This window comes from Coffea arabica, chromosome 7c, assembly GCF_036785885.1.
Source record: "Coffea arabica cultivar ET-39 chromosome 7c, Coffea Arabica ET-39 HiFi, whole genome shotgun sequence".
Classification (NCBI taxonomy): domain Eukaryota; kingdom Viridiplantae; phylum Streptophyta; class Magnoliopsida; order Gentianales; family Rubiaceae; genus Coffea; species Coffea arabica.
This window is the reverse complement of record NC_092322.1, coordinates 663,588-672,500: the sequence shown is the minus strand read 5'-3', so window position 1 is coordinate 672,500 and position 8,913 is coordinate 663,588. Positions and strand designations below refer to the sequence as shown.

The window sequence follows — 8,913 nt, the reverse complement described above, 5'->3', positions numbered from 1 at the left end:
GTATCGACGGAAAAGAAATTGCACGCGTCGAATGGATTAGAAGGGGTAGGGTTCCTCTACAAACCATTCGAGCTAAAATTGATTATTGTTCCTATACAGTTCGAACTATCTATGGTGTATTAGGCATAAAAATTTGGATATTTATAGACGAGGAATAATAAATAAACTTTGACTTTTCCTTCTATCTAATTTAGAAAGCTAAACCTCTTCATTCTTTTTCTCAAAACTAGTTTTAATTCTATAAGGTTGAATAAAAATTCGATTAATCATTTGAGAAAATTGCTATGCTTAGTGTGTGACTCGTTGATTTTTTTAGGGTTAGAATTCAAAAAATTGGCCCCCTAATAACCAACCCATCACTTCGCATTATCTCGATCTAAAGCTAAAGAACCAGTCAAGATGTGACCGATATATCACATCCTTGCAGCAACTGAAATTTTTTTATGTTCTTGCAAAAATAAATATGATTTTAAGTTGGAAAGCAAAATAGAGAAGAAAGCTGTGGATAAATGGAAGGATGAGAGAAAGAGAAAAAATATCTATGATATAGAATTCCAATATGTAAGGTCTATGAGTGATCTCATAAAAGGCAGTGTAATAAAGCATCAATACTGATTCATCCATAATTAAATGACTCTTCTTATAGAACATTTTATAGTAGAACATTATAGAATAAAACAAAAAAAAAATAAAGAGCTTCGAGACAATAAAGACTGAGAAAATTGACTCAAGAACAAATTTCATTACTAAGCTCCGTTGTAAAATTTGGACCTAAACATTAAAGTAAGAAGTGATGGGAACGATGGAAACTGTGAATCCAAAAGATTTTATTAAAATGAATCTTAATGATTCGCCGGTCGGGATGGCGGAACAAACCGGAGACCAATTCATCTATTCTGAGAAGTAACGAGATAATCCTAAAATTGAAATGGAAGAGTAAATATTCGCCCGCGAAAACTTTCTTTTTTAAATTCCTAAATTTGAACGATAAAAAAAAAAAAACAATTTATAAAAAAATAACAATATGATTTCTAAAATCAAAAATCTACTAAAACAAGATACACAAATTACTTATATATTAGATGAAATCTCAAAGAATCCCACGATTCAATATATTAAATTTAAAAATACATGTCTATTTTATTAATTAATGAAAATTGTATCTTACCTCAAATTCAAATTTTTTATTTTTGAATCCTTTTATTCAAATTCGCGAGGAGCCAGATGAGAAGAAATTCTCACGTCTGGTTCTGTAGTAGAGATGTAATTCAGAAAGAACCATCAACTATAACCCCAAAAGAACCAGATTCCGTAAACAACATAGAGGAAGAATGAAAGGAATATCTTATCGAGGGAATCGTATATGTTTCGGTAAATTTGCTCTTCAGGCACTTGAACCCGCTTGGATCACATCTAGACAGATAGAAGCAGGTCGACGAGCAATGACACGAAATGTACGCCGTGGTGGAAAAATATGGGTACGTATATTTCCAGACAAACCGATTACAGCGAGACCTGCCGAGACACGTATGGGTTCGGGGAAAGGATCTCCCGAATATTGGGTAGCTGTTGTTAAACCGGGTCGAATACTTTATGAAATGGGTGGAGTAACAGAACATATAGCTAGAAGGGCTATTTCAATAGCAGCATCCAAAATGCCTATACGGACTCAATTCATTATTTCGAGATAAAGGATAAATAAAGTAGAACCAATAGAAATGAGTCTTGGAAAATTGCAATTTTTTTATTTTAGACAAAGAATATTTCTTTTTTTCTTCGTCCTTTGCATTGAAAGAACAGATTTCAAAATGATATGATTCAACCTCAAACCCATTTAAATGTAGCAGATAACAGCGGGGCTCGAGAATTGATGTGTATTCGAATCATAGGAGCTAGCAATCGTCGATATGCTCATATTGGTGATGTTATTGTTGCTGTGATCAAAGAAGCAGTACCAAATATGCCCCTAGAAAGGTCAGAAGTCGTCAGAGCTGTAATCGTACCTGTAAAGAACTCAAACGTGACAATGGTATGATAATACGATATGATGACAACGCTGCAGTTGTTATTGACCAAGAAGGAAATCCAAAAGGAACTCGAATTTTTGGCGCGATCGCCCGGGAGTTGAGACAATTAAATTTTACTAAAATAGTCTCATTAGCTCCCGAGGTATTATAAGATCGTGATATGTTTAAAGCGGGGTATTTGAAAGAAATAGATTAAGAAATAGATTGTATCTCACGTATATACCTTTATTAATTACTCATAAACAAACAAATTAAGTAAAAAAAAAGAAAAGCATGTTGATTATATCAAATTTTGAGTCACTAACAATTATAGTTAATCATGGGTAGGGACACTGTTGCTGAGATAATAACCTCTATACGAAATGCTGATATGGATAAAAAAAGAGTGGTTCGAATAACATCTACTAATATTACCGAAAATATCGTTAAAATACTTTTACGAGAAGGTTTTATCGAAAATGCGAGAAAACATCGAGAAAACAACAAATATTTTTTGGTTTTAACGCTGCGACATAGAAGGAACAGGAAAGGGCCCCATAGAAATATTTTTAATTTAAAACGGATCAGTCGACCCGGTCTACGAATTTATGCTAACTCTCAACGAATTCCTCGAATTTTAGGTGGGATGGGGATTGTAATTTTTTCTACTTCTCGAGGAATAATGACAGACCGAGAGGCTCGACTAGAAGGAATCGGTGGAGAAATTTTGTGTTATATATGGTAATCTTTTTAATATACAAATTAGATTCGAAACTTACTATTTTTAATTGTAAAAAAAAAAAGAAAAGGAACGAGTTGTCTAATATTGTTCCTCCTCCATTAGTTGATACTTCAAGGGGGCTTTACCTGGAATGAAAGAACAAAAATGGACTCATGAAGGTTTAATTACCGAATCGCTTCCCAATGGCATGTTCCGGGTTCGTTTAGATAATGAAGATCTGATTCTAGGTTATGTTTCAGGAAAGATCCGACGCAGTTTTATCCGGATACTACCAGGAGATAGAGTCAAAATTGAAGTAAGTCGTTATGATTCAACCAGAGGACGCATAATTTATCGACTCCGCAACAAGGATTCAAAGGATTAAGTGATTTTTTAACTTGAACATTCCTTTCGCGAGAATATGATTCAAGATGCAAAATCTAAAGAAACTTATTTTCTTCCAACCAAGAAGTAGATTCAAATTTAAGATAAGGAATGACAAATATGAAAATAAGAGCTTCTGTTCGTAAAATTTGTGACAAATGTCGACTAATCCGCAGGCGAGGGCGAATTATAGTAATTTGTTCCAACCCGAGACATAAACAAAGACAGGGATAATCAGACTCGCTAAAGCAAGTGATACATAAATAAGGAATCTTTTTTAACATGAAATGGATATATCCATATATCTCTGACTCATATTTATGAGATGATAAAATATGGCAAAAGCTATACCGAGAGTTGGTTCACGTAAGAACGGACGTATTAGTTCACGTAAGAGTGCGCGTAGAATACCAAAGGGAGTTATTCATGTTCAAGCAAGTTTTCATAATACCATTGTCACTGTTACAGATGTACGGGGTCGAGTGGTTTCTTGGTCCTCCGCCGGTACTTGTGGATTCAGAGGTACGAGAAGAGGGACACCATTTGCTGCTCAAACCGCAGCAGCAAATGCTATTCGTACAGTAGTGGATCAAGGTATGCAACGAGCAGAAGTCATGATAAAAGGTCCCGGCCTCGGGAGAGACGCAGCGCTTCGAGCTATTCGTAGAAGTGGTATAGTATTAACTTTCGTACGAGATGTAACTCCTATGCCACATAATGGCTGTAGACCTCCCAAAAAAAGACGTGTGTAGAAATGTCTATTGAAGAACTTTGAAGAAAAACAAGAGAAATAAATGATTCAATGATCTAATCAAATATTATTACTATGGTTCGAGAGAAAATAACAGTATCTACTCGGACACTAGAGTGGAAGTGTGTTGAATTAAGAACAGACAGTAAACGTCTTTATTATGGGCGTTTTATTCTGTCTCCACTGATGAAAGGTCAAGCCGACACAATAGGCATTGCAATGCGACGAGCTTTGCTTGGAGAAATAGAAGGAACATGTATCACACGTGTAAAATCTGAGAAAGTCGCACATGAATATTCTACCATAGCGGGTATTCAAGAATCGGTACATGAAATCTTAATGAATTTGAAAGAAATTGTATTCAGAAGTAATCTATATGGAACTTGTGATGCATCTATTTGTGTCAGGGGTCCTGGATATGTAACTGCTCAAGATATCGTCTTACCGCCTTATGTAGAAATCGTTGATAATACACAACATATAGCTAGATTGATGGAACCAATCAATTTGTGTATTAGATTAGAAATCGAGAGAAATCGAGGATATCTTATAAAAACGCCACAGAACTTTCAAGATGGAAGTTATCCTATAGATGCTGTATTTATGCCTATTCGAAATGCGAATTATAGTATTCATTCTTATGGGAATGGGAATGAAAAACAAGAGATACTTTTTCTCGAAATATGGACAAACGGAAGTTTAACCTCCGAAAGAAGCACTTCATCAAGCCTCCCGCAATTTGATTGATTTATTTATTCCATTTTTACATATGGAAGAACAAAACTCACATTTAGAGAACAATCAACACACGGTTCCTTTAGCTCCTTTTTTCTTTCATGATAAATTGGATAAACTCAGAAAAAACAAAAAAGAAATAGCATTAAAATCGATTTTTATTGACCAATCAGAATTGCCCCCAAGGATCTACAATTGCCTCAAAAGGTCCAATATATATACATTATTGGACCTTTTGAATAATAGTCAAGAAGATCTTATGAAAATTGAACATTTCCACATAGAAGATGTAAAAGAGATATTGGGCATTCTCGAAAAACAGTTGGTAATTTTTTTACCGAAAAAATAAGTTTTAAATCTATTGAATTTCTTTCGTCTTTTTTTTATTTTAGATGAACTGTTCTCCTTTAGACCCCCTGTTTCACTCCGATAGTATTATGTCATATCAATGCAGAGGAAATGAATGCATTTTCATACTATTAAATCTTAAGTTAAGTAAGTGAAATAGATAAACTATATTTTTTTTTTAGTTTATCTATTTCACTTATTATACTGGATCTTACGGAGCCTGCTCATGTACAACATGATTCGGATCTGATCATAGAAATAATTCTCTTCAAGCGAACCAGCCTATCCTCCCCTCTGTATAAGGCTTACGCGGTGGTTGGAACAAAGACACATTTGATTGTGAATTCCAATTCCAATGTGGCAGGCCTATAACTACACAGACTAATCAACAGTTCAAGTCACACACTCCCATAATCCACTTTCTCTTCAGAGAATTCCCTTCGACCCACAGTCTTATTTATTTGACAGGAATAGTTGAAGGGAGATATCCAAATACATGTCTTATTATTTTCAATAATCCATACTTATAGCAATGAAATACTATATATTCCTCCTCCAAATGATAAATGATTTATTTATTACAAAAATATATGATATATCTTCTCTATAAAGGGCCAGAAATACCTTGTTTACGTATCATTGGAAAGTGCATTAACATAAATACGGCAGTAAGAAGCGGCAATACAAAAGTGTGTAAACTATAAAAACGAGTCAAGGTGGATTGTCCCACACTAGCACTTCCGCGCAATAATTCTACCAAAGGAGATCCTATTACAGGAATAGCTTCAGGTACACCTGTTACAATTTTTACTGCCCAATAACCGATTTGGTCCCGAGGTAAGGAATAACCAGTTACACCAAAAGATGCGGTCAATACAGCCAGAACCACACCTGTAACCCAAGTCAATTCGCGAGGTTTTTTAAATCCACCGGTGAGATACACACGAAATACATGAAGAATCATCATTAGGACCATCATACTTGCTGACCATCGATGAACTGACCGTATTAACCAACCAAAGTTAGCTTCAGTCATTATGTATTGAACAGAAGCAAAAGCCTCAGTAACGGTTGGACGGTAGTAAAAAGTCATAGCAAATCCCGTAGCAACTTGGACTAAAAAACAAGTAAGCGTAATTCCCCCTAAGCAATAAAATATATTGACGTGGGGAGGAACGTATTTACTAGTTATATCATCTGCAATCGCTTGAATCTCGAGACGTTCTTCGAACCAATCATAGACTTTATTGAGATAGGTGGAACCCCCCCTGAGAACCGTATGTGAGACTTTCATCTCGTACAGCTCAAGCAAAAATACCCCAATACTATTTCCAACGGATATGTAATAGAAAGTTTGAAACTTTTTTTGAATCAAAGATTCAATCTTCTCTGAAGGTATGAAAGAAGAAAAACTCGAAAGCTCTTCTTTGTTTGGGGCGATAATACCCAAATCTCAAGTTGGCTCAGTCGTCTTTCTTACGGGCCTCTTGAATCCTCTCCTTTCCTATTTCATTTTTCTATTTATATATAATGTTTATTATTTGTTTTTTTATTGTATTAATAGGAATTCTCTTGTTAAGAACCCTATGAATTGATTTTAAAACCTCAGATTCATACTAGAAACGCGATGATTCAATAAAAAAAACTCTAACTTAAGTCAAAGATTTCCTGAGTAAGAATACTTGGACCATCACTTATTCCACGAATAGATAGAATGATTAAAAACTCAAAGAAATTTTTGTCTTTTTGTCAAAATCGAAATAGAAGAAAAACCTTTCGATTTATATTTATAAAATTGAATTCCTTTTGAAAATTGAAAATTTTTTGAGTCCGGATATGATACGAGGTCTGAACATTAAGTATGAATCATAGTTCAAATATTTCTTAATCTATTCTGTATATTCCGTGTTCCAGATACTAAAATAAATATCCGACGAAGTAGAACCATCTCTATCAAGATGACAGACCCATTCTCTGTAATATCAATAGGATCAATTATAACAAGTCACACACTCATATTCCGGAAATACAGAAACAAAGAAATTTCGCGATCGAACTCCCAAAATAGAATGGGCTCGAAATCCGAGCTCTAAATGATTGATTTTATTTTGGATTCAAAAGCTAGAACTTGGGAGTTCTTATAGCTCTAATTCATTGAAATTCCATCCAATAAAACGGAAGAATTATAAATCTCCAAAATAATAGATAGAAATACCGCAAATAGAGCCATTGCGACACCCATCAAAGGGGTTGTTCCCCACCCCGGAGCTACTTTACCATATTCTGAATTCAATGGTTTTAATAAACTCCCTACAGTAGTTCGTCTTGGACCAGATCTAGAACTGTTATCAACAGTTTGTGTAGCCATAAATCCTATTGTATTCATTGAGATCTGTTGACTTTGTATACCATTCCGTTGTAAATAAACGATCTTATCATAGATCCATTGGGGTCTTGAAATTATATAAATAATAATGGAAACAGCAACCCTAGTAGCCATCTTTATATCTGGTTTACTTGTAAGTTTTACCGGGTACGCCTTATATACCGCTTTTGGGCAACCTTCTCAACAACTAAGAGATCCGTTTGAGGAACATGGGGACTAGTTGAAGTAATGAGCCTCCCAATATTGGGAGGCTCATTACTTCAATTTCAATTGAGATAATGAAAAATCATTTTATCTTTTTAGTTGGAACTTTAGGAGGTTCTCGAAAAAAGATAGCGAAAAAAATTATCCCTAGAGTCGAGACTAAGAGGAATGTATAAACCAGTGCTTCCATAGATTCGATCGCGGTTTACAATTACAATTATAGCTTCCATACCTGTTTGTTTATTTTTTTTTTTGGGGGGGTTCTCTCCCGTATAAAGAAAGAGAAAAAGTAAAAAAGTGGTCAAGATTTCTCGGGTACCTTATGACAAATTCCAAAAAGAAAATCGAGGCAAAAGATACCAAAGCAGTGTTGTATCAGACTGCCTGTCTTCTTGTAGTTGGATCCCCAATTTTTTGGAATGCTCCAAATTCGACTTGAGCATCCAAATCCGGGTCAATACCAGCAAAAACATCTCTGAACAAGGTTCTAGCACCATGCCAAATGTGTCCGAAAAAGAAGAGCAAAGCAAATGAAGCATGTCCAAAAGTAAACCAACCCCTTGGACTGCTACGAAAAACACCATCGGATTTCAAAGTAGCACGATCTAATTCAAAAATTTCACCCAATTGAGCGCGCCTAGCATATTTTTTCACAGTAGCAGGATCGCTATAACTGACTCCATTGAGTTCACCGCCGTAGAATTCAACAGTTACACCTACTTGTTCAACACTATACTTTGATTCTGCCCTTCTAAAAGGAACATCCGCTCTAACAATTCCGTCGCCGTCTACCAAAACGACTGGAAATGTTTCAAAAAAAGTAGGCATACGACGTACAAAAAGTTCCCGCCCTTCTTTATCTCTAAAGATAGGGTGTCCCAACCATCCAATCGCTATTCCATCCCCGTTATCCATCGAACCTGCCCTGAATAATCCCCCTTTTGCCGGATTATTTCCGATGTAATCATAAAAAGCTAATTTTTCAGGAATTTTAGACCAGGCTTCTGATAAACTTTGATTTTCTGCTAGTCCAGCACTAACTCTTCGATATATCTCTTGCTGAAAGTACCCCTGATCCCATTGATAACGAGTGGGCCCAAATAATTCGATCGGAGTAGTTGCTGAACCATACCACATAGTTCCGGCAACAACAAAAGCCGCAAAAAAGACAGCAGCGATACTACTGGAAAGGACGGTTTCAATATTTCCCATACGCAATCCCTTGTATAGGCGTTGTGGTGGGCGGACGCTAAGATGGAATAACCCCGCTAATATGCCCAATGTCCCTGCTGCAATGTGATGAGAGGCTATTCCTCCCGGAACAAAAGGATCAAAACCTTCCACGCCCCATGCCGGATTTACGGGTTGTACTTTGCCC

General features: G+C 35.8%; 1 protein-coding gene across 1 annotated transcript in view; it reads left to right on the top strand.

The window, feature by feature from the left end:
- Positions 1 to 1,733, top strand: part of LOC140010320 (large ribosomal subunit protein uL2cz) — a 5,409-nt gene extending 3,676 nt beyond the window's left edge. The window contains exon 2 of the mRNA XM_072056885.1: positions 1 to 1,733. This exon is cut by the window's left edge and continues 1,806 nt beyond it. The gene's annotated coding sequence lies outside the window, so the exon portion shown is untranslated.
- The last annotated feature ends 7,180 nt before the right edge of the window (positions 1,734 to 8,913 follow it).